Raw genomic sequence first — 26905 nt, forward strand, 5'->3', positions numbered from 1 at the left:
CAAGCTATTGGAACAAAGGTTTCTTTTCTTTCCTGGCTGTAAGGGTCCTATATGAAATGAGTTTGGGTCATCTCAACCCAGTTCCAATTAACCCCAGGCCAAAATTCATCGCTAATTGGTACTAAACTGTTACCCTCACTTAGAGAGGCCATAGAATGCCTTGTATTCGGTCAGAATAGTTTAAACTTTACTTTGCATCAAAACATGCTGGGGCTGATCCTCCATGCATTCCTGCCACAACTCCAACGGGGGGTCACAGAAATCACAGAAATCACAGAAACCACACAGTGCAGATAGAGGCCATTTCGGCCCATCGAGCCTGCACCGACACATATCCCACCCGATCCCCGTAACCCCTACACCAACACATATCCCACCCTATCCCCGTAACCCCACGTATTTAATCCCGCTAACACTAAGGGTCAATTTATCATAGCCAATCAACCTAACCCGCACATCTTTGGACTGTGGGAGGAAACCGGAGCACCCGGAGTAAACCCACGCAAACACGGGGAGAATGTGCAAACTCCACACAGACAGTCGCCCGAGGCCGGATTCGAACCCGGGTCCCTGGCGCTGTGAGGCAACAGTGCTAACCACTATGCCACCGTGCTGCCCACATTTTAACTTTGGCCGAAAGTGTAAAAATGGGAGATAACGGATCAGCTGCCCATTATACATCTCACCTAATTTTAATTTCCAAATCGGGAGAGGCGTAAAACGGGTGGCCATCCGATATTGCTCAATTTACGCTATCGACAGAAGTCAAAATTACCACAACAGAGTGTAGGGGAAGTGCTGCAAACGAGGTTGGGACCGAGGTACACAGTCCCACCTTGCACTGGGAGTTCCTGAATGGCCTTGGAAAGGGCAGCATTTCCACCTGCCCCTTACAAGGCCAGTGATGTGGAGGGGGTGAGATCAGATGCTAGGGATGGGGTTTCCCTAAATTGGGAATCCCCAGGAACTAAGCCTCGCATAAGGTCAGAGCCTCTTTACAGGCAGTATGCTGAAAACAAAGAATCTTGCAGACTTCAGGATTGGTGGGAATGGGGCCCATCTTTGGTGGTTCAAACGCAGTTGATGGCCTGGACCTCCAAAAATAGGAAATAAGATTTAGGCCCTGAATTTGCTTAATATCAGTTACGCCATAGTTATGCCGCAAAGTTACACCGACCACCAGAGGGAGTTACATGCAAGTTTCCTGGGGTAAGTAAGTTAAATATTTGCAGTGCAGCTCTGGTGTAATTTGAGTGTAAAACTATGCAAGTTGCTGACACCCACCAGCAACCTCCCCCACCCTTCTGTGCGACAATGACTTAACTCTTTAAAAGCACTTTACAGATACCCAGCAGCAGTAGAATAATATCAAGGCAAACAGCCGACAAGTGGCTTTGTTAGTCATTTCTACCAAATGACTTGATGGCATCCCTAACCCACAGCATCAGTCCTGATTAGCATCATAAGGCCTGCCTAGCTGCCAGCAGTGCTGACTGAGCGCCATGCCATGGCTGCTGGATGAAGATCTCCAAGCCCTCCTCTAAGAGGTGCAAGACAAGAGCCTCACACTCCTAGGTCTCTCATTCACCCAACTGGACACCAACATCAGTCATGCCTCCTGCAAGGAGCTGGTTCTGGCACTGACTCCCAACTCCCTCACACAATAAAACTGACATCAATAGGGATCAGGGGAAAACCCTCCAGTGGCTGGAGTCATACCTGGCACAAAGGAAGATGGTTTTTAATATTGCTGCACGAGTTCCTCAAGATAGCATACTAGGCCCAAATATCTGCAGCTGCTTCATCAATGATCTTCCCTTCATAGGAATTGCTAGATGAAAAAAGACCAAAGGTCCATCTAGCTTGCCTTCAACCATCCTGGTAGTTGCATGACATAATGATACTGGAGTTGATGACTAATCATGGTAATCAATCTCTATCAGTTAGTCTACAACAGACTGAGACATGAGGTAAGGAAACTCCTAGTGGTGGAAAGCTTTGGGAACCATACGTCCAAATTTACCTGTTCCCCCCGCCCCCACCACCCACTCCCCCCCCCCAAGCATACTACACTTACCATATGTCATGTTTCAAATTACTCATATACTATATCCCAAAATATTATTTACTGAAATAAATCTATTTAATTTGTATTTGAATGACTCAAAACTAACTGCACCCATTGGCCGCGATTTTGCAAATAGATGCGGCTTGGGGGCGGGTCAACTGGTTTCCAGGTTCCAGTCCTGCCCCCAACTGCATCCGGCCAACGGACATGATTTTACATCGATTGGCCTTGTTAAGCCCGCCCTGCAGGCTTGCCGGCCAATTAAGAGGAAGTCAGTCAGATGACATCATTTGATGATGCGTCATCTGCCAGTTTTCTTAAAGGGACCATGTACAATTTTTATTTGACAGCTCATTTCTCAGTGTTTGACAGCATTGAGGTGCTGCAAACACTGACAATCACTGTACAAAGGTGAGCTCTTGCACCCAGGCTCTCCAGTGACTCCCTCCTTACGCTAGAACAGATGGCAGCTGCAGGTGAGGTTACAGAAGCGATCTGTCACTGGTGAGAGAGGTTCTCCCAATGAGGTGGGACTAGACAGCCAATTCAAAATTTGTTACCTACAGAAAAGTGTAAATGCATTAAAAATGATTTTCCCAACATTTTCTTACCTCTGAAACTCACCAGTGCACCATTGGGTCCTTCACACAACTTCTGCAACTATCATCAATGCAGAAACATTACAGCAGATTCACAACACGCCACACTTACCTGGTGTGGTGTCCAGACATCAGGGAACCTGAGGCAGAAGCGGCAAAATTTAAAAAGAGCCTGTCAACTACTATCAAGTACCTGTTAACAAGCAGTTAAGTGGCTATAATCCTCTTCCCACGTTAGGTGTCGGGTCCATGCGCAAATCGGAGGCCCGACACTTGGGAAGATTGATTGGAGATGGGTTGACAACGGGTTTCCTACCCGCTGTCAATCTTTGCGATTTTGACAGCAGTCCCACCTCCAATCCCGCACTCTGAGGACCGGCAAAATTCCGGCCATTGTCTCCCTAGGAAGCATTTACCATACATTTACCACTCAGTCATTGAAATAATGTCTCCACAGATTTGTTTTGAACTTACCCCTCTTCAAGCATAGGCCATGTGCTCTGGTTCTACTGTTCTGGACAAGGTGAAACAGCTTGTCATGGTCTACATTATCTAGTCCCTTTAAAATCTTAAAAACAGCAGTCATATCACTAATCGACCTTTTCTTTTCCAGTGACAACATGCCCAATTTACATAATTGCTCCTTATAATCCAACCCCTCCATCCCCTCAATCATTCTGGTTGCTCTTTTCTGTATCCTTTCAATAGCTAAAATTTTCTTTTCGTACTGTGACAACCAGAACAATGATTGTCGCACCATTGATTTTTAAAGGGGCAGGGTTGCCTCACTATTTTGGCTTAATATTAACCTTTTAATACATCCCAACATCTGATTTATTTTACACTCTGCCACCGAGCCTAGCTTCAATTTTTTGTCAATCAGGAACCTCAGATCTCTTTCATTTTCCATTATTTCCTTTCCATTTAAGTAATAGTCCCTTCCTGAAATTTCTGTCCCCACATTGTGTTCCTCTACATTGAATTTAATAAGTCTGCCCAATTTCCAAGCATATTCAAATCCTCCAGTAGCTTATCCTAGTCAGCTTTGGAGTCCACCACCTTCAGTAGATTTGTATATTCTGCACATTTAGCCTTTGTGCTTGTGGCTCTTAGCTCCAGATCATTTACGAAGTTATTAAACAAAAGAGGTCCCTCAACAGACCCCTGTGGCACCCCACTAGTAACATTCTCCCAGGCTGATGATAATTCCTGTACCACCACCTTCTGGGTTCTATTGGTCAACCAATTATATATCTATTGTAAAATATTCCCACTGATTCCCGCTTTCATTTTCAGTACCTGCCTTTCCAGAGGAACTGTCTCAAAGGCCTTACTGAAAACCAAGTACACCACATCCATTGTCTTATCCCTATCATGCTCCTTTGTCACATTTTCAAAAAAAACAGTAAGCTAGATTGGCAACACCTCCCTTTTATGAAGCCATACTAGCTATCTTTTATGATTTTATTTCTATCTTGATGTGCCATGATCTTATCTTTAATAAGGGTGACATGAATCTTGTCATTCACGTGGAAATGACTTATGAAATAATACTGAGTGGCCTGCTGGTGGCACTGTCCAGGGAGAGTATAATTACTCGGGCATGGGCCCAGCTTGCTCAGGGCATTCTTTAACAGGAACTAGTGAAAGACACAACTAGATCTCCATGTTGAAAAACGGTTGATTATGTATTGATTTCTTTGTGGGTTCAATAACGACTCATTTATGAAAGAGAATGAGTTTTAATCTAAAGTCTATTCAACTCTTTTTAACAGCCTTTACAGAACACACTATGCTCTGATGCATCTAGAATCAAACTGAAAGTAAAACCCTCAGCCTGCTTGTCTGTGACACATGACCTCTGCTGCTCAGGCACAAGCAATCAAAAACACAGACAAATATGCTGTAAGGCATAAGTAATCAAACACAGACAAATATCATCACTATTTGCTGATATCATTACATCTCCCTTTCTTAAAACAAAAGTATTTTACTTTTAACTAACAACATTTAATGAACTTACATCATCATTATGATGATCAAGGTTTTTTACCCTTGCTTTGTGTGTTCACATGAAATATGTCAATACACTAGAACTTGAAGAAAGAATAAGATAACATTACTTCCTTCTATAACAATAGTCCTTAAATTTGCTCAATGAGTCTCTCAGGAGGCTTCACGTGTCTTGAGGATTTTCTGATTGATTGTCCTTGAATCTGAGTTGTTGCCTCAGATGATTGGTTCTCAGCTGTGTGATCAGGTTGTTCTTTGAACTTCCTCACTTTCTCCCCCTCTTTTGTTTTCAGGAGGTTCTCCGGGATGGGTAGGTTTGACCTTAGCCGACGTCCCATCAGGAGTTGGGCTGGTGACATACCACACTCGAGCGGCGTTGTGCGGTATACAAGCATGCTCTGGTCGAAGTCAGTTCCACTGTCTTTTGCCTTGTACTTCAGTCTTTTCACTGTGTTTGTGGGCTCTCCTGGGTCAACAGCTCTGGACAACGTGTCTGCTGTATACATCAGCTTACCCGGTGTGTACGCAACATTCAGTTCATCATAGACTGTCTCTCTTTCACTTTCCACAACGAGGACTCTCTTTACCAGGTTCAGTCTCTCACAGGCTTTTAAACCTAGTATGGCTTGCACATCCTTTGGCACCACGATTAATGCTAGCGTGTGCTCTCTGTCCTTGTGTGTTACTTTGACAATGCATTTTCCTTTCACTGGTATATCAGTACCTGAGTATCCGGTCACTTTCACTTGTATTCCATGTAACTTTGGTCTGGGTCTAATTCTCTTAAAATCGGTCTCTGATATCACATTAACTTGTGCTCCAGTATCCAATTTAAATGGAATGTGTATGTCATTCACTTTTAGTGTCAACATCCAGTCTCTTTCTTCTTTTTTGTTTTCAGACACAACATCTACATTGAATTCCTCTATCTCGCTTTCATCTACTGTATGGACCTTGCTTTGTTGCGCTTGGTTCTTACAGCAATGGGCATAATGGTTGTTTTTGTTGCATCTATTGCATGTTTTACCATATGCTGGACACTTTCTTGGTGGATGCTGTGTACCGCATCGACTACATGACTTCCGATTGTCCCTTTCATTTTCATTTGCTGGCCACGTCTCTTTTTTCACATTGGCGCTCTCTTTGTTAAACGGTTTGTATCCGTTCTTTCTCACTGCATCCACGTTGCAGCTACTGTCACTGAACAGCTCCTTTGCCTGCAACTTCACAGTCTCTGTAGCCCAACACAGTGCTATGGCTTTTCCCAGGTCTAGATCTTGCTCTCTTAGCAGTCTTTCCCTTAGACCGTTATCTGGAATACCACACACCAGTCTGTCTTTTATCAGCGAGTCTGTGAGTCCCCCAAATTCACACGATTTGCTTCGGTTTCTCAGTTCAGTCACATACTAATCAATAGTCTTGCCGATTTTCTGTACACATGTGAAAAATTTGTGCCTCTCAAAGGTCACGTTGCGTTTAGGTATGCAGTAGGCCTCAAACTGTTCCATTATTTTATCTAGCTTCATTTTGTCTCCATCAACATCAAATGTGAAGTTATTATACACTTCGAGCGCTTCATCACCCACGACATGTAAGAACAGTGACGATTTCCTTTTATTACTTTTCTTGTCAGCTCCGATAGCTGATAAATACAACCCTACACGTTGTTTGAATCTCCTCCAATTTTCAGCCACATTACCTGTCAATTGAAGCGTCGCCGGTGGGAGTAAACCTTCCATTTTTCACTTTGTTAGCTATTCTCTAATGGTAAGCAACGATGTTCTCTTCTGGCTTGCTAATCTGTGGAGAGCTGATTTAACTTCAGATATTTTCTCTTCATCTCTTTCAGCCACTTCTGACACCATGTATTGATTTCTTTGTGGGTTCAATAACGACTCATTTATGAAAGAGAATGAGTTTTAATCTAAAGTCTATTCAACTCTTTTTAACAGCCTTTACAGAACACACTATGCTGTGATGCATCTAGAATCAAACTGAAAGTAAAACCCTCAGCCTGCTTGTCTGTGACACATGACCTCTGCTGCTCAGGCACAAGCAATCAAAAACACAGACAAATATGCTGTAAGGCATAAGTAATCAAACACAGACAAATATCATCACTATTTGCTGATATCATTACAGATTAAAGCCTTGTTTAATACTCAGACCAAGTGCCTAGTAGTTTTCTTACATCAAAGGGTTTCCATATCTTTCCCCACAATGGTTGTCAAACTCACTGGTCTGTAGTTTCCTGGGTCACTTTTGCTACCTTTTTTAAAAAATAAGAGTAACATCTGCCTACCACCAGTCCCCAGGCACCTCTCTAGTATTCATTGATTTCTGAAAGATTTATGCCAGAGTTCCTGTAATTTCCTCTCTCATTTCCTTAAGAATTCTCGGATGTATCTTATCCGGCCCCTGAGATTTGTTTACCTTAAGCTTACACAGCTGTTTGGCAACCATGCTAGTAGTTTTTTTATTAGTTCCTGGGATGTGGGTGTCGCTGGTAAGGCCAGCATTTATTGCCCATCCCTACTTGCCTTTGAGAAGGTGGTGGTGAGCTGTCGCCTTGAACCGCTGCAGCCCGTGTGCTGAAGGTACTCCCACAGTGCTGTTAGGGAGGGAGTTCCAGGATTTTGACCCAGCGACAATGAAGGATCGGCGATATATTTCCAAGTCAGGATGGTGTGTGACTTGGAGGGGAACTTGGAGGTGGTGGTGTTCCCATGCGCCTGCTGCCCTTGTCCTTCTAGGTGGTAGAGGTCACGGGTTTGGGAGGCGCTGTCAAAGTAGCCTTGGCAATTTGCTGCAGTGCATCTTGTACATGGTACACACTGCAGCTGCGGTGTGCCAGTGGTGGAGGGAGTGAATGTTTAGTAATGTGAATAGTGTTATAACTTACCTATGCAAAAACATTTGGTTCCCTTTCCAGATCAAATAAGTTACCTATCTCCTCCTTGGTAAAGACTGAGGCAAAAAACTTATTTATCACTTTTGCAGTCTGTGTAGCATCAGTTGTCATGACCTCACGCGATCTCACTTTCAATGGCCCCAATCTATCTCTCATTTTTCTTTTTCTGTTAATATAACTGAAAACCTTCTTTTATTATAATTTACTGTTCTTGCCCTATTCAATTCAAAATATTTCTTTGCCATTTTGATTCCCTTTGTACATTCCAGGCATGCCTTTGGTATTGAATCCATCTTAATTCTATGCCATTTCCCTTCATAGCCTTAAATGCTTTTTTTTCTTCTTTATGAATTTCTTGGTAGTTATGATCAACCAGGCAGGAGTGTCTTTAAGCTTAGCACATTTGCTTTGCATGGGTACACATTGGTCCATTGCATTCAGAATCACCTCCTTGAAGGAACTTCATAGTTCCTCCATTCTTCTAGTCATATTTGAACCTTCCAAGCCCACTCTGACAAAACTTCTCAAGCACATAAAGTTGGTCCTCTTAAAATTTGGCAATTTTGTTTGGGCTTTAGTAACCTCTCCAACTGTTGTAATGTCAAACGTGATCATATTGGCCCAGTAATTCCGGGCACAACGCGTGAGTACGGACGGGGTACTCACGCGTGTGCCTGGAAGAATTGCCGGTTTTCAGCATGCACAGCGCATGCGCTGAAAAACGGCATTTCCTGTCCTCTGACCCAAGGGGTTAAGAGGCAGAACGCACGCGACTGCACAGGCAGCGCGTGCGCAGTAAAATTCCTTTTTTTTTCCAGAGTTGCGCGCGTGTAAAGGCCTCCGGTCTTTACGCATGGAAAAACAAGACGTAAGTATTTCGTTTTTCAAGTAAGTGGGCTTTTAGTACAATGTAGAAATTTTTTTTCCACAGGTTTGTTATTTTTAAAGAATTTACAGGATGATAAGTTTAGTTTTAGACCATATTTTTTTTTAAATTATTTTTTTCAAAAAATTGATTAATTGTTTAAAACATTTTTAAAAACTTATTTATAGTTAATACAATCAGTGGGAAGTTTTTTTAAATTTTATTTAAAGTTAAAGTAGTGTTTTGGCAGCCCATACTTTTCATGAGTTTGACAGCTCTTACTGTCAAACTCATGAATGAGTTTCCCCTCCCCTGATTGGCTGCACAGTGTTCACCTGATCCCAGCCAGCACATCGCACTAACTACGCCGCTGGATCAGGTAAGCACATCGCGCCGACATCAGAACCGGGCCTGTGACAGGAAATGCAAGCTGGCCCGGGCTTCAGATGTCGGCGCGCAGGGTGAGTGCAGATCGGGGGCTTGCACCCGCGGGAAGCCCCCGACCCGAATTTCAGGGCCATTATAATTACTGGTACTTAAAGCCTCACCCACCTTTGTGCTGGAGATTTGATCATCTCTATTACTCATAATCAAATCCAGAGTGTTTTCTCCCCTTGTTGGCTGTTTTACAAACTGAGTCATAAAATAATCTTCAGTCTTCTATTAACTCTAGAAATCCCTTCCCCATCATACCAGTAGAGGCATTATTGTCCCAGTCGACTTCTGGTAAGTTGAAATCTCAACTACTATAATTGGTCCCTTATCCGTTATCATCCTTATCTCATCTCATAATTACACATCAAGGCTTTTACCCTGGCCTAATGGTCTATAGCATACCCCAGTAATAGTTTACCTCTGTTACCATTCATTAATTCTACTCAAAGTGATTCTGTGTCTGCCCTTTCCTTTTTTAGATCCTCCCTCACTTGTGTCTCAAAACTGGTTTATATATAGTGCCACATCACCTCCTTTTATCCCAGTACTGTTTCTTCTAAACAATTTATATCCTTCCAGATATGTACCCTATTGATTGGAATCATTCTACCATGTATCTGAGATGTTAATGATGTCCAATCTATCAATCCCTGCAAGACCTTCCATATCACCTATCTTATTTGTCAGACTTGTTGCATTAATGCAAGCACAGCTCAATGCTGTTTACCTCTCCCATCATAAGGTCAGAAATGGTGCTGTTCTCTGTTGATAGCATAGTGTTCAGCAACTTTTAGAATGCCGCAGATAATAAAGCAGTCTGTGCCCATATGCAGCAAGATCTGGACAACATCCAGTTTGGGCTGATAAGTGGCAAGCAAGATTCACGCCACACAAGTACCAGCCAATGACCATCTCCAACAAGAGAGAGCCTAACAACCTCCACCTGACATTACTATTGCCACCAGCATAAACTTCCCAGGGGTCACTATTGACCATAAACTCAATTGAATCAGCCACATAAATGCCGTGACTACTAGAGCAGGTCAGAGGCTTGGTATTCTGTGACGAGTGGCTCACGTGACTTCCCAAAGCTTCACCACCACCTACAAGGCATTACAGGAAACTCTTTGGTATCCGGCACCGACAGGGTCAGGATGGTGCCGGTGGATTAAAAATTCCGGATGACGGAGAGGGTTATCTCCCGAGGCTATTTTTAACAAACAAAAATAAAAAAATCAAGAAATGTGCAGTATACAGTAATTGGGTACTCACCTACAAAATGTTATGTTAAATGGATGGTGGAAGATGCTTGATTAAGTACAGTACTGCCAGTTGAGGGTAATCCATAACATTTTAATTACTTAACAGTAAAACAAAACTTATACAGTAAACGACTGTATACAGTACTGTAGTTGACTGTACACTTATTCCAAGTCAGCTGGTTCATCAGGAATATCCATGCCAGCTGGGTCATCAGGATCATGCACTTCAACAGATTTGATGTCATAGATTGTTGACGAACCGATTTTGAATTCATTCATAATGTTGATACGCTTCGCTCCCCTTTCTAGTCGTTGGCATATCTCGATTTTCTGTTTTAAAGTTAACACCATTCTTTTCCTTTTGCTTGGACCAACTTTTGGGAATTCCATAATGCAAGATGGGGGAGATAATTCACGATAAAGATGGAGAGACACACAGAAAAATGGCGGCTCGGAAGAGACTACCGGCAGCGTGGGAGACACACAGAAAAGTGATGGATCGGAAGAGATTACCGGCAGCGCGGGAGAGTCAAACTCCTGTTATTGAGGTGTTCGGACTTCCGACAGTGCCAAGAAGCCAAGTAGTGGCAGTTTGGAGAACTACCCCCACTGACTAACTCAGCCATCGCAGGAGACTCGGACTCGGCAACATTTCCGGTTATTGAGGTGTTGTTTTCGGAGTATGGATTTTGCCGGTTAATAGAGAATTCCGGATATTTAGGTGTCGTTTAAACAAGAGTTTCCTGTACTCACTTACCTGGACGGGTGCACCTGCAACAATACTCAAGAAGCTTGACACCATTCAGGACAAAGCAGTCTGCTTGATTGGCATTTCATTCACTAGCCTAAACATCCACTCCCTCCACCACCAGAGTATCGTGGCTGCAGCGTGCACTATCTATAGGATGCACTGCAGCAACGTGCCAAGGCTTCTTCAGTAGCATCTCCCAAACCCATGACCTCCATCATCTATAAGGACAATGGCAACAGGTGTATGGGAACACCAACACCTCCAAATTCCTCTCCAAGTCACACACCATCCTGACTTGGATATGTATCACCGTTCCTTCATTGTTGCTGGGTCAAAATCCTGGAAGTCCCTTCCTAACAGCACTGTGCAAGTACCTTCACTACAGACTGTAGCAGTTCAAGAAGAAGACCCACCACCACCATCTCAAGGTCAACTAGTGATGAACAAAAAAGGCCAGTCTAGCCAGCAATGCCCACATCTTGAAAATGAATAAAAGAAACCCAGGCCTGATCAACACTGCAGAAAGAAGTGAAAACACTTCACGAGGGCTAACAAGGGTAGCATGTCACCACACTCTCCTTTTTCTCCTTGGCCATACTGAGAGCCACCACACACTTAACCCTCTTAAAGCAACACTCCCATCACTAACCCTTCACACTGTACTTTAGGTAAGGATGACTAGACCTTCCCTAACACACACCAACTTGCACAACCTCAAGAAACTTTCCTTTACTCTAAAATCCTCCCACCCCACACATCTCTCACTGATCCTATCCTTTCACAATTTTCACACTTTCCTTATCTGACACATGCCTTGGCCTCACACGCACAACCTTCCACCCCCTTCACTTCACTCCTTCCGACCTTCTGCCATCTTTGCCTGAAGATCCACCATCACCACAGAAGCCTAAAATGGAGCAACTGCATGCTGAGGAAGACAGAGAAGAACTTTGGGGTATTCTTCACACTGCTGACATAGGATGACAAGAAGGAAGAGGGCAAGGAAGAACAATCCAGGCAGTAGGGCCAAAAGTTAGTAGCCATCCTATGCCCTAACCACCTGAGTCAGCAGTTCAGGGGGGAAATTAGACAGCGCTAATGGTGCTGCACATCAAGGACCCAGTGTAATGGCAACAGCTGATGTCCACCTACCTCATACTGCAGTCCCTCAGGACAGCAATACATGCCAAGACTCTAGCCATCCCCCACAGAGTGCCACATCAGCATATGGTGGCAGGCAAAACCAGTGCCCAGGAGCACCCTCTGAAACTGTAGTCAGCAGTGGCTCCTTCTCAGGAGTCAGCTGCCATGAGTCAAGGGCTACGTCAGTGTCATGACCCTATTGTACAGCCTGATCAGCCAATCACCTCTTGCACTATAGGCCCTCGGAGAGCACTCAGATGCAATATTATGACAGGAGATAAGAAGGTATGATTAGGCATGAGGAGAAGCACGGTGTTAAGAAAGAATAGGAAGTGTTATATTGTAGCGGTACCACCGGGTGTCCCTTACTTACCTGTACATAATTCCCTTTTAACTTACCTATGTTTGTACATACAGTTTACCTGTACGGGGCATTGCCCCTTTAAGGACGCGAGCCGGCCCAGTTCGGCCTCCCGCTCCCGCGTCGGTTGCCGGCCTAGTTCGGCCTCCCGTTCCTGACTTCGGCCGCAACGGCCAGCTGCAGTGCTGGGTGCCGGGTAAATGCGCTGATGCCATCGCGCACATCACGTGACCGCCCAAAGCGTGGGCAAACGCGATGACATCACGACGCAAGTCACGTGACGCCCCAAGCGCGGGAAACGCGAGCAACGCGATGACGTCACGATGCAAACGCGATGACGTAATCGCACAAACCTCTGGACTGCCTAGTCAGTCCTCGTGGCGTCCCCACTGGGGTAAGACCTGTTCCAAGGCTCTCCTGCATTGATCTTTATTGGTTTCTGTACTTCGTCAAATCCTTCATTAAAAACCTATTGGATTGTTTCTCCTGAGTCGACCTCAGTGATTTGATTAGGAATACACCTATTCCTACATTGGTGGCCCCGTATCCGTGAACGTTTTTCACGGAAGAAACGCACAGCCTGAACCTCGTCTTCACAGAAGACGACCGACGCGCACAGCCGAATTCGTCCAACACCTACATTGGTGACCCAACGATGTGAGTACGGGAGCTCATCAATACCTACATTGGTGGCCCCGTATCCGTGAACGTTTTTTGCGGAAGAAACGCACAGCCTGAACCTCGTCTTCATAGAAGACGACTGACGTGCACAGCCGAATTCGTCCAACACCTACATTGGTGAACCCCGTCTCTGTGAACGCTTTCGCAGAAGAAGAGCACGGCGGACAACAACCGACGAACAACAACTGACGAACACCAATTCCTACATTGGCGACCCCGCCTTTGCGAACGTATTCGCAAAGGAAGCGCAGCCTGGAGGTGAGCCCGTTTTTCACAAACGTAACGCAGCCGGACCCCGATTTTTGTGAACGATTTTCACAAAAGAAGCACGCCATGGAAGCATCAGCCGTTTCGCTGTTGCTACCGCAATACAGGGAGCAGCAACCGCCCTCGTGCTTTCTTCAGGTAGAAGCCCCGTTCGCCAAGAACATCGATGCGGCGCAGACCACGCACTTGCTTACGGTCTCCGTATTCGACATTTCTACCGCCACACGGATCGTCTGCCTCCACGACATCTCCCAATGCAACAGCACGTATACATCCCTCCAAGCGCGGGTTCCGCAGGTTTTCGGGCCATCAAGATCGGAGCGCACCCCCGTGGAGATGCCACGAGGGCTCGCTCCTCACGACCCACGAGGACCCATCCCTCACGAACCACAAGGACGCACTCCTCACGACCCACGAGGACCCATCCCTCACAAACCACGAGGACGCACTCCTCGCAACCCATGAGGACCCAACCCTCGCGGACCACGAGGACCCATCCCTCGCGAACCACGAGGACCCATCCCTCGCGAACCACGAGGACCCATCCCTCACAAACCACGAGGACCCATCCCTTGCAAATCACGAGGACCCATCCCTCGTGAAACACGAAGACTCATTCCCCACCGACAACACACCAGCCCGTCAGCCTGCTGGCTGTGTTTTCTACCACGCTTTTTGGCGCGAAAGCGAAGCGTTGCCGCCCTTCCGGCAGTTTTCCTTCTCAATCAACAATTACTAGAAGTGTTGCCGCCCTCCCGGCAGTTTTTCCCCTAAACCAACAACTAGAAGCGTTGCCGCCCTCTCTACAGTGTTCCTCTCAACTAACGCTAACATCTACTGACACTGCAAACATCGACAACGGGTCCAACGGGCATTCCGCGGCCGCGATCGGCTACATGAAAGTTGCTGTCATCACCAATCACTGATCAACGCAGCAACGGTTCACTCACTTCTGTGTTACCGTCTTCGCACTACGGCACGCACCGTTCCGTGCGTTCCAGGCTGCTGAAGAGTTCGCTCACCTGTCGGCGAGTTCACCGACCTTGCCCGCCAAGTCCTCCTGGATCGCCCGTTCGGCGTTCCTACAGATTTCATCAGACTGGGGATTTTTTCCAACATCAACAGTGCCATGGTCCGCGTATGCCCAACCTGCCAGTCAGCTGTTTCGCCCCGGCGCCCGCTTTGAACCATGGGCTGTAGAGGTCACACGTCGCTATGGTCTTTCGCATGGCTGAATGCGATTTGTTCGACATGACACCACGATCCTTCGCACGGCTGGATACGTATTATTCACCATGACGCACACAAGGATCCGTTCATGACCAGCACCTTTCGACCTCACCTGCCAAGTCCAGACAGCACGACCGCCGAGACCACCGACCACCCATCGTCGTTGCAGCACATCAGTTACGATCGTCCGCCTGACCACCAGCCACCCAACAGTCTCCGTCTCAAGACTGCAGGAGTCGTTTGGACTGGCTCGTCGGACTACCTCACCTTTGTTGTTCATTAAAGCGAATTCTGGGGGGGGCGCATGTAGCGGTACCACCGGGTGTCCCTTACTTACCTGTACATAATTCCCTTTTAACTTACCTATGTTTGTACATACAGTTTACCTGTACGGGGCATTGCCCCTTTAAGGACGCAAGCCGGCCCAGTTCGGCCTCCCGCTTCCGTGTCGGTCGCCGGCCTAGTTCGGCCTCCTGTTCCCGACTTCGGCCGCAACGGCCAGCTGCAGTGCCGGGTAAACGCGCTGACATCATCGCGCACATCACGTGACTGCCCTAAGCATGGGCAAACGTGATGATGTCACGATGCAAGTCACATGACGCCCCAAGCGCGGGAAATGCGAGCAACGCGATGACGTCACGACGCAAACGCGATGACGTCATCGCACAAACCTCCAGACTGCCTAGTCAGTCCTCATGGCATCCCCACTGGGGTAAGACCTGTTCCAAGACTCTCCTGCATTGATCTTTGTTGGTTTCTGTACTTCGTCAAATCCTTCATTAAAAACCTATTGGATTGTTTCTCCTGAGTCGACCTCAGTGATTTGATTAGGAATACACCTATTCCTACAATATCTTGGATACAAATATTGTTTCTCTATAAATAAAATAATTGTTTTGCTTGAAGTACACTGTGTAGTCATCTTGTGCTTCGTTAGTTATGATAATGACAGCCTTTCAGGAATGATAGAATGATACAGCACAGAAGGAGGCCATTTGGTGAATGGGTACATTCACTTAGTGTTGACTACTTAACACATATGATGTGGCCTGGTTTGGATTCCAAGCTGAACATTTGCAGAATGGAACCCCTGCCCATTCACATATATCAGCAGCTGCTTGGCTGGTACTTTCAGTGCGACCTGCTTGTCATCACGTGGCTCCCTGCAACCTGGGGAATCCAACTATCCAGTAGAAGTCCCTGGCTCTGTGTTTCTGCTGCCTGGGGGCGATGCCCATGTGGAGGAATCAGCTGCTCTATGCAAGAGGGCATCCGTCCCCTGCAGGATACACACCATGACAGGTCCCTGGTTAATGTTGCACCAATCCCCTGTGACAGCCTGGAAGGAGCCACTGCAGTAAAACTTGAGGAATGCTGGCACTTTAATGGACATGCACAGAGCCGTTGTGGCAGTGGAGCGAGTCTGCAAATTGTTGTGATGAAGTTGGCAGAGATGGCCAATGGCATCCTTGGAGAGACACAGCCGTCAGATACACAGCTCCTCGGAGAGGCCCTCATAGGCCCGGTGCGACCTGTACACATGTTGGGGTGGGGGAGGCGGTTTTACCTGATGGGCTGCGTTGCTGCCTGATTCTCCTAGTCTGGCCATGCTGCTGCAACTCTTCCTCCATTATGATGGCACAGAGTGATACATCCATGGGGAAGGCAGTCTCTTGTCCGAATTCAATCTGGGGAAGTCGAGGGTCCCAAAATCTTTCTCTGGGAAGAGAGGAAAGCACTACAGTAAAATGAAGTGTCAGTGTCAGTGATTGAAAAATGTAAAGGAAGAGGTTTAAAAAAAGGTCGTCAGAAACCTGTAATCAATAAGTAAAATTGATGCCCTCTTCAGCTCACCAACTCCTCGCTTATCTTGTCTGAACTGTTAGGCCATTTTCTTTGGGTGTAAAGTTACACCAATTGCAGGAATGGTGTAAATCCAGGAAACTTGGTATTTGAACAGTGCAGTTGTACAACTGAGCCCACAAGGGCGTAGGATTTGCATTGTTACAAAAAGATTGAGGAAATTTGCATTTAGCGCAATAGCAGCACTCTATCTGGGAATGCTTAATGCTGACATTGGTGCCTGAACTTAAATTTCACCAAGCTATGCAGACAAAAATATCATTAAAAAACTGAAGTTAGTAAGAGTGACTGAACTCATCTAGATGAAATTGAGACTGAGTGAGAAAAAGCACTTTCACATTGACAAACCTTTCTCAGTGGTGAAAATGGCCTCATATGGGTTAAAGAAAATAATGTAACTATTTAGTCTTCCTTTTTCCGCAACCGAGGATTCCCCTCTACCGTGGTCGACACGGCCCTCGACCGTGTCCGTTCTATCTCCCGCACTTCTGCCCTCACCCCTGCCCCTCCCTCCCGGAACCATGATAGGGTTCCCCTTGTCCTCACCTTTCACCCCACAAGCCTCCACATTCAACGGATCATCCTCCGCCATTTCCGCTACCTCCAAAGTGATCCCACCACCAAACGCATCTTCCCCTCCCCTCCCCTTTCAGCATTTCGTAGGGACCGCTCCCTCTGCGACACCCTAGTCCACTCCTCTATCATCCCCAACAGCCCTTCCCCTTCACCTGGCACATTCCCGTGCAAGCAAAGGAGATGTAACACCTGCCCCTATACCTCCCCCCTTCCCACTGTTCAGGGCCCCAAACACCCCTTCCAGGTGAAACAGCGATTTACTTGTACTTCTTGCAATCTAGTATACTGCTCACGATGCGGTCTCCTCTACATTGGGGAGACCAAACGCAGATTGGGTGACCGCTTTGCGGAACACCTCCGTTCAGTCCGTAAGGGTGACCCCGAGCTTCCGGTCGCCTGTCATTTTAATTCACCGCTCCATTCCCACTCGGACCTCACCGTCCTTGGCCTCTTGCATTGTTCCACGGAAGCTCAATGTAAACTCGAGGAACAGCACCTCATCTTCCGATTAGGCACTTTGCAGCCTTCCGGACTCAATATCGAGTTCAACAATTTCAGATCATAACCTCGGCCCTTATTACATTTTTACTTATATTTTTTTCCACCCCTTTGTTTTGGGTCTCCCACATGGCAGCTCTGTCTCATCCTGCCAGTACACTTCACACCTAATCTCAGCTGTCTTTTGTCTCCACTTGTCCTGTTACCATTTCGTCTGGTTTTGAATACCTCTTAATGTCTCTTTTACTTCTTTTGTTCTATCGCAGCCCTGCCTTCGATCTATTTTATTTCCTTTCTGTAATGTCTGAGTATAAATAATACTCAGACTGCAGGAGAACAATAAAACAGGTATTTACTGAACAGAGAGTAATTCAAGACTGAAGTACAGAAGCCTGCTATGGCTTTATATACAGGGGTGGTCACTGCCGGTACTGCAGTATAGAATCAGTTCTTCTCTTAAAGGTACATACACAACAATTCCTCCCCTTTTAGATAAACAGTACATAACATTCATTTAACAACTAAATAATAACTAATTACAATTACAATTTTCTCTGTACTATATACATCAACTGAAATAATCATTTATAAGTTCAGTCTTTGAGGAGGCTTCCTGATCCTGACTGGATAATGCCTTTCTCGAGTATCCTGTTCTTGCGGCGGAGTTGATTCTGGCTCATTGTCATTGGTTGGTTCATCAGCTTCCAATACCACTGCTTCTGAGGTAGACGCAATCTGTACTTCAGGTTGATTACCAGGTGCACCTGCTCGTGGTATGGGTTTGGCTTGTTCCTGTGACTCTGGAATCTGGTCAGCATGGCGTCTCACGATGCTCTCTCCAATGTCCACTGTGTACATTAGTGGTCCCTGCTGTATGCATATCGTTCCTGGCTGCCATTTTTCTGTTCGGTAGTCGCGGGCCAAGACTGGTTGACCTATCTTGAAGCTCCTGGTTGGCTTCTCATTTATGTGCTGGAATTGCTTATCCTCAACATCTCGTCTTATGTTTGGTTTGAGCAAATCCAGGCGACATCTTAGCCTTCGGTTGAAGAAAATTATGGCTGGAGTTTGGATGGTGACTGCATGTGTCGCATTCCGGTAAGCAAACAAGAAATTATCCACCTTGTGTTGTAGTGGTATGTCGTCATTATGCATTGCCTTTATTGCCTTTTTAAAGGTCTGAACAAACCTCTCAGCCAATCCATTTGTGGCTGGATGATATGGGGCAGATGTGTAATGTTTCACCCCATTATTCCTCAGAAACCTCCGGAAATCCTCGGACACAAACTGTGGCCCATTGTCGCAGCAAATCTGTTCTGGCAAGCCATTCCTGGCGAAGATGGTCCGTAGGACTGCAATAGTTTTCTCCGTGGTGGTGGAGGACATTTTGATGACCTCTGGCCATTTCGAATTGGCGTCCACATCGATTAGGAACATTGAGTCCATAAATGGACCAGCAAAATCAATGTGTACCCGTTGCCATGGAGATGAGGGCCACTCCCATGGATGTAGCGGGGCCTGTGGTGGAGCGTTTTGGACCTTCTGGCATCCTGTGCATCTCTTGGTCATATCCTCAATTTCTTTTTCGATTCCCGGCCACCACACAAACGCCCTTGCTAGGCTCTTCATTTTTACCCCTCCCAGATGACCCTTATGAAGCTCATTGAGCACTCTATCTCTCAACTTGGGTGGAATTACCACTCGGGATCCACACATCAAGGTCCCCCAGTACACTGACAGCTGTTCTCTCCTTGGCGAGAATGCTGGCAACAGTGAGTCGCCATGTGCTGGCCATCCCTTCACCATCAAATCATAGACTCGAGAGAGTGTCGGGTCATTTCGGGTTTCCTTCTCTATACTTGAGTTTGTAACAGGTAGACATTCGACTATGGTCGCATGGAATATCTCAACAGGGTCCACTGCAGGTGCTTCCTCTACCGTAGGCAACGGTAGGCACGACATCCCATCCTCGTCGCCAGTGTAATGTCCGAGTATAAATAATACTCAGACTGCAGGAGAACAATAAAACAGGTATTTACTGAACAGAGAGTAATTCTAGACTGAAGTACAGAAGCCTGCTATGGCTTTATATACAGGGGTGGTCACTGCCGGTACTGCAGTATAGAATCAGTTCTTCTCTTAAAGGTACAGGTAGACTACCCTTTATCCGAACTTCCGAAAACCGAAACCCTCTAAAAACCGAAGGTTTTTTCGGTCAGCGTAAGTCGTGAGCACGACATGACCAGAGTGGCGCACGACTTATGCTGAGCAGAGGGTCAGCGTAAGTCGTGCGCACGACCCCCCGCGGACCCCCCCGCGGACCCCCGCCGACCCCGACCCCCGCCGGCCCCCCCGCGGACCCCCCCGCCGACCCTGACCCCCGCGGACCCCCGCCGACCCCGACCCCCGCCGACTTACGCTGAGCAGAGGGTCAGCGTAAGTCATGCGCACGACCCCCTGCCGACCCCCCCGCGGAACCACCTGACTCTCTTCCAAAGGCTCGAAAGCAACGAGAGCTCTGAGCCCGCGGCGGTGCCGGCCCCTGTTCCGACCGAGCACGACGACCTGTTGGTGGAAATGCGGAACTTCATTGCATTCCAGGCTAGCAGCGACGGACAAGCCATGACTGCGAACCCCCCCGCGGACCCCCGCCGACCCCGACCCCCGCCGACCCCCCCGCGGACCCCCCCGCGGACCCCCGCCGACGCCGACCCCCCCGCGGACCCCCGCCGACCCCGACCCCCGCCGACCCCCCCCGCCGACCCCCCCCGCGGACCCCCGCCGACCCCCCCGCGGAACCCCGCCGACCCACCTTCCGAAATCCGAAATTTTCCAAAAACCGAAACACGGCTGGTCCCGAGGTTTTCGGATAAATGATAGTCTACCTGTACATACACAACACTTTCCAGTTTTGAAAAAGGGTTTCGACCCGAAACGTCAACTCTAATTTCTCTCCACGGATGTTGCCTGGCCTGCTGAGTTTTTCCAGCATTTTCTGTTGTTATTTCGGATTTCCAGCATCTGCAGTATTTTGCTATCATAACTATTTAGTCCCCAGGTTGCTGGAGCTGACCTCCATTCCTCCCTCCATTCCTCCCACCCCCACCAAAAAAGTCACTGTGAACTATATAGACTCTACCTTGATTGGTCACTATGTGCCTCTTGTATTCCACTTGGAGATGGAATAACCTGCATCACAGAAGCAAGGCTGACAAACTCCCGAAGACTGGTCAGAGTTTCGGATGCCAACCCCTTTGGTGGCTGCATTTGTTCTGCCTCTGTCCCTTCTTAGTGACAGCTGGGCACATTGTGTGCTGTTGCTAATGGGGAAGAGGGATTGAATATAGTCAACGGTGTGCCACATAATTGCAACTGTGGCCTGAAATGTGGTGCAAACAGAACTCTGTGGCGACATTAGAGTTATTGGGATAGTGCTCGGAGTAATTGAATTCCATTAAACGTCCTATGGTTTGTTGGTTTAAGTGCAATTGGAGAAACAGCAAACTTTTGCACTTGCATAATACAAGACTGTCATTTATACATACTAGATTCGTCTGCAAATCTTGTACATTTGTACAAGCCCTGTGCGTGTGTCGTATTGCTGCAGTTTATAAATAGAACTGCTAGCAGGTACAAGGTGCTGATTTACACATTATACTGAGGAACACTTCCCTGCCAAGTTTCTGGCATCTGGTGCTTTCTGCAAGTTACTCAGAGTAACTGAGCACTTTCTTTTCTCTAGCCTCAGGCAGATCTAATCTTTACAGTAATATCTGTCAGTATTGACCTGCCCCGGGCATTTATACATTGGATTCAAGTGAGCATTCTGGAAAGAGATCTTGGCCGTGATAACTGGTTTTCAAATGTGAAATGGAGTCATTGCCACTCTCTGGGTTTAGTATTGTTCCTACTGTAACATGTAGCGAGCTGTAATAATCAAAAGGTAGCAACCCGAAAGGCCCCAAATGTCAATCTTAAATTACTTTTAGTGAATTATCTTCTGACATGCAGTACAGCACCCCAGCACCTGCACAAGCAAAGAAGGGTAAAATATGTGAAAAAGACCATTTTCTTTTGGTAATGGCCCAGATTATGCCGTCAGCGGTGAATGAGTGACGCCTGCCGTTCATTACACTTACACTTACACTTACCCTTACCCTTACCCTTACCCACGGACTTTCTATGGGCTTTTGCACTGGAACTTGCTGTGATTAGAAATCCATTTCAGCGCCGCACCCTCTACAGTGGATCTGGGAGCTGTGTGAACAGAGCAAGCAACTGTGTATCTCCTTAACCAATCAGATTGAAGACTTCTTAATGAGGCATGCAGCCTGAACCAGGAAGTGTAAGTTAGAATAGTTCATACAATGCCAAATCATGCACAGGAAGCAAAATAAAGAGAGGGAAAGAAAGATGGGATTAAGAGAGAGCGATAAAAGAGACAGAAAGGGAGAGGAAAAAAAATGTTTTTAAAAAAATCTCCAACAATAATTAAAGCCTGAAGGAATGAGACTCAACACTTTTAAAAGTTAATTTTCAGCCCCAGAGAGGTTGTTTGGCAGTAATTAAGACTTATCACGCCGTTAAAAATGTACTTACACTTGAATGGACAAGCCCAAACCTTTTCTGGCATGTTTAGTGGGTAACTAGTGGGTAAGTACCACAACTTCACACCTTTCATGTGTTTCAATGCCGAGTCTCTCGGAAAGATACCAGTAAAGCGCAGCTTCTGGAGGAGCAGGGCAACTTGGACAGCAACTTCCTGATTTCCGCGTTTAACTGTACATGTGCGGTTGCCGGAAGTTGCTGTCCAATCTACTCTTTAATAGCGGTAAATGTTGATAGCCGTACTGTTATTTTTACCACAGAATCCGGGGCAATATTTTTATTTCCTGTATTAAATAGAGAAAAAAGTACATTTTAGGAAGTCACCAACAATTCCTGATATATGTTCAGATAGATTATTCCTTCACTCTACTAAGGATGAGTACAATAATTCAGAGCCTGAAATTGGGCTTACCTCTAGTTCAGGGGTACAATCAAAATAAACCAGATCACATGTTCAAGGGAAGCAGATTTCCATCTCATTCACAGACCAGGAATGTCCTAGGTTCAATCCTTGGTTGGCAATCAGTCTCAGGTGGGGTGACTTGAACATATATCACTGTTGCTTCATTGTCACTGAGCCATAATCCTGGACCACCCTACCAAACAGCATTGTGAAGCACCTTCACCACATGGACTGCAAAGGTTCAAGAAGAAGGCTCACCACCACCTTCTCAATGGCAGCTAGTGATGGGTAGTAAATGTTAGCCTTGCCAATGACGCCAGCATCCTGAGAATGAAGAAAAAAAACAAAGAGTGCCACATGCACAGTAAATGAGATAGAGGATGGTGTGAAGGAGGAAACAGAGAATGATAAACGACAGTTTCCGAATGGTTGGAAGTGGGTAGCGGTGTTCCACGGGGTTCTGGTCTGGTACCGCTTCTGTTCACTGAGTATGTCAATGATTTAGATATAAGCCTAGAGGCAGTGGTGTCCAAATTTGCAGACAATACTAAAATAGAATAATGGCCCAGAAATTCCAGAACGGGGCTTGCAGCGCGTGCAAGCCCCGTATTTGCACTTACCCCGCGCTCGTGCCGATCAGCTTCTGGGACGCCTGAACTTGCAGAAATAGAAAGCACATTCCCGGGCAGCGTATGACGTCACGCCGCCCAGGAGTGCAGCCAGCGCGAAGCCAGGAGCGTGCAGTGTAAGTGAGACACGCCCCTTGAGGTCTCAGTTTCACTGGACACGCCCCCAATGTTTCTGTCAAGCTGCTAAGGATTTTTACATGCAAAGCAGCAGTTTAAATAGGTTTTCGGAAGTTTTTTGAAGATTTTGGTAACTTTTATAAACTTTTTAAAATGTTTACATTATTTTGAGTAATCTGAAGTAGTTTTAAAGAGAATTAAAGCAATTTAAAGACTTTTAAAAGCCCTAAAAGAATTTTTTTAATTCCATTTATTTATTTAGCAATGTCGTCGTCATACGTGTCTTCACACTGTTCCCTTTGGGGAACTGTATGAAGTGGTGGAAGGATTTATGGCCATGATTAACGCTCATTCCGTGACCGTAACCATCTTTGAACCAGCCATTAGGGCGGTTAGTCCTATGGCGGGAGGGTTTTACGGGCTCCCACAAGCTATACAAGGAGGGGGGGCCACCCACACCCACGGACGCAAATATCCCACTGGATGTCAACCCAGAATTTAGAGCCGGAGCTCCGACTCCACTTGCCGGGACTGTCTGGAGCGGGGTTCGAAACCCTACCCTGATCTGGCCCAGCGGCGGGGATCCTACCACTATGACAAAGGCCCAATCCAAATAGCAACGTGAAATGGCAGCATAGGGCTCCAGTCACGGGGAGGGAAAAGGCGCAGGAAACGTATGGGTGTCACCTTTTGTGCGGAGTGGGCCTTTTGCGCAGCAGTAAGCATCCCCGCCGCTGGGCCAGAAGGAGTAGGGTTTTGAACCCCACTCCAGACAGTCCCGGCAAGTGGAGTCGGAGCTCCAACTTTAAATTCTGGGTGGACATCCAGCGGGATACTTGCGTCCGTGGGTGTTGGTGGCCCCCCCCCCTCAGATGGGTTGTGGGAGCCCGTAAAACCCTCCCGCCATAGGGCTAACCACCCTAATGGCTGGTTCAAAGATGGTTACGGTCACGGAATGAGCGTTAATCACGGCCATAAATCCTTCCACCACTTCATAAAGTTCCCCAAAGGGAACAGTGTGAGGATACGTACGATGATGACCTCTTGCGCAATGCACCTCCTTGGACCCTCAGTCGCAGATGCGAGGGGGCAAGTTGTGCAATTGTTAAATTTTTTATTTTATTGACATGTAAAATGTTGGCCCAGTAATTCCCTTCCAAATGCGCTAGTACGGTCGGGGTACTTACGCATCTGGCCGGATGAAATGCCCGTTTTCAGCATGCACAGTGCATGTGGGGAAAACCGGCATTTCCTGTCCTCTGAACGAAGGGATTCAGAGGCAGAACGCGTGCGACTGCACAGGCAGCGCGTGCGCAGTATAATTCGCCGCTTTCATTAATGCTTTCAGTGAGGTCCAGTCATTACAACTTACACATGAAAAAAGCATGGGTACAGTTGCTCCAGAGGCTGCGGAGGAAGATATTTCTTATCGTGGAGCTTCTGAAAGTATGTATGTCTGTATATATTCCTTTGCGTGTTATGTATATATTCCTTTACTTATGTGTATGAATGTATTATTTAATTATGACTTTCAGAGAAAGTAACTTATTGGAAAATCATAATTAAAAATATACATTCATACACATTAGTAAAGGAATATAAAACATACATACATATACGTAAAGGAATATATGTGGACATACATACATAACTCATTCTCACATTCCATTCACACAGCCACAATTGCTCCTTCTACCTACCGTTCTGAAAACCCGTTTAAAAAAAAAATTAAAGTTTAAAACTTAGTTAAAATTTCTTAAAATAACTTCCCTCCCTTTCCCAAACCTAAATATTGCATTTCATAAGCTCCTCCATAAAATATATCTCCTTCCCCAGCCAATGAACAACTTTACACTTGCTTTTTTCAAGTGCAAGTTCTAGGGACTTACCCTCACTGAATCCATCAGTGAAATCTACAAAGTTCACTGCGCAAGCACTGCCTGTGCAGTCGCACGCGCTGTGAATAGACCTCGGGTCTGGAAATGCCGGCGTTCCCCGCATGCGCTGTTCCTGCTGAACGCCGGCATTTCCAACGGCCAGATGCGTGAGTAACCCGACCGTACTCACGCTTCTGGCCTGGAATTTCTGGCCCAAAGTGGCAAAGCCACTAAGAGACTTTTACAGTGACTTGTACAATTGCCTTTAATCATGTTTATTACCTTGTAATGTTGGCTCTGGTTAAACAGGGCTAGATCGACAAAATCGCGATCTGACGCGATGACGTCATCATGTGGGTCATGTGACGTCCCAACGGCGGGAAACGTGATGTCATGACGTCAGAGGTAGAGGGCGTTTCCAGCTAGCCCTCGTGTGGAGTGATAGTGAATAGACCTGTTTAGAGCTTCTCCTGCATTTTCTTGTTTTGTAAAGTTTTAGTACATTAAACTCAGTTTGTTAACTACTAGTGAGTTTATAGATTCTTTGCTAGGAGTGCAGAGACTCCTACATTGGTGACCCCGAATCCTCGCGATCGTTTTTCGCGGTGAACGCAGAACACGGGCCAGGAATGGAGGCCAATGCAGTGGCCTTGAAGCTCCCCCAATTCTGGGAACAACAGGCAGCCTTTTGGTTTGTGCAAGCCAAGGCGCAATTTGAACTCCGCAACATCGTACAGGACCAGACCAGATATCTCCATGTGGTCTCCGCCCTCAATAGCTCGACGGCGTCGAGAATCATCAGCCTTCTGGAGAGTCCCCCGAATGCTGACAAGTATGTAGCCATCAAGCCACGATTGCTGCAGGTATTTCGTCTTACCAAAGCGGAGCGCGCTCGCCGTTTACTAACGCTACCAGGGTTCGGTGACTCCAAACCCTCGGAGCTTCTGAGCCACTTGCTGACTCTCCTGGGGTCCGAACCCCAGTGCTTTCTGTTTAGCGAGCCGTTCCTTACTCAGCTCCCTGAGCAAGTCCAGGCAGCCCTCGCCCGAGCAGAAACCGCAGACAGCGTCGCGCTCGCCGAAGAGGCAGATAAGATTTACACAGTCCGGCAACATTACTGCGCCATCGTGCAACACCCCGCCACGAGGAGCCCGGCCCCGGCTCCGACTACGATGCCTCTGACGACCGGTTACTGTTACTACCATGCTTGTTTCGGCCCAAAGGCCCGCTGCTGCTGCCCACCGTGCAGTTTCGTTACCAGACCATCGAATAGACCGCCGCAAGTCAAGCACGCCGGTCCCGGTACTTCCCCCACAGCCACGATGGCGATCGGCGCTTCCAGGAATCTCACCTACTTAACCGACTCCATCTCGGGCCATCGTTTTCTATGCGACACGGGGGCGCAATGCAGCATGCTTCCCACCTCGGTCATCGACCTTCGGTCCGGCGGATGGGGTCTCCCTCTGCAAGCGGCCAATGGGGGTTCCATCCACACTTGTGGAAAGCGGCTCATCCAAGTCTGTTTCGGTGGACAGCTTTTCACCTGGAATTACATCACCGCTCAAATCTCGCAGGCCCTGTTGGGTGCCGACCTTTTGGGCGCCAACGGCCTGTTGGTGGACGTGAAAAATCGATGCCTCGTTCACGCCGCCACGCTCGACGATATTTCAGGGGCGCGCAGCACGGCTGCGTCACACACGATTTCATGTGCACGGCCACCGCCCGAAAATTTCGCCCGTCTCCTCGAG

This window comes from Somniosus microcephalus, chromosome 2 (genome assembly GCF_052327205.1).
Source record: "Somniosus microcephalus isolate GS21.2 chromosome 2, FLI_Smic_1.0, whole genome shotgun sequence".
Taxonomy (NCBI): Eukaryota; Metazoa; Chordata; class Chondrichthyes; order Squaliformes; family Somniosidae; genus Somniosus; species Somniosus microcephalus.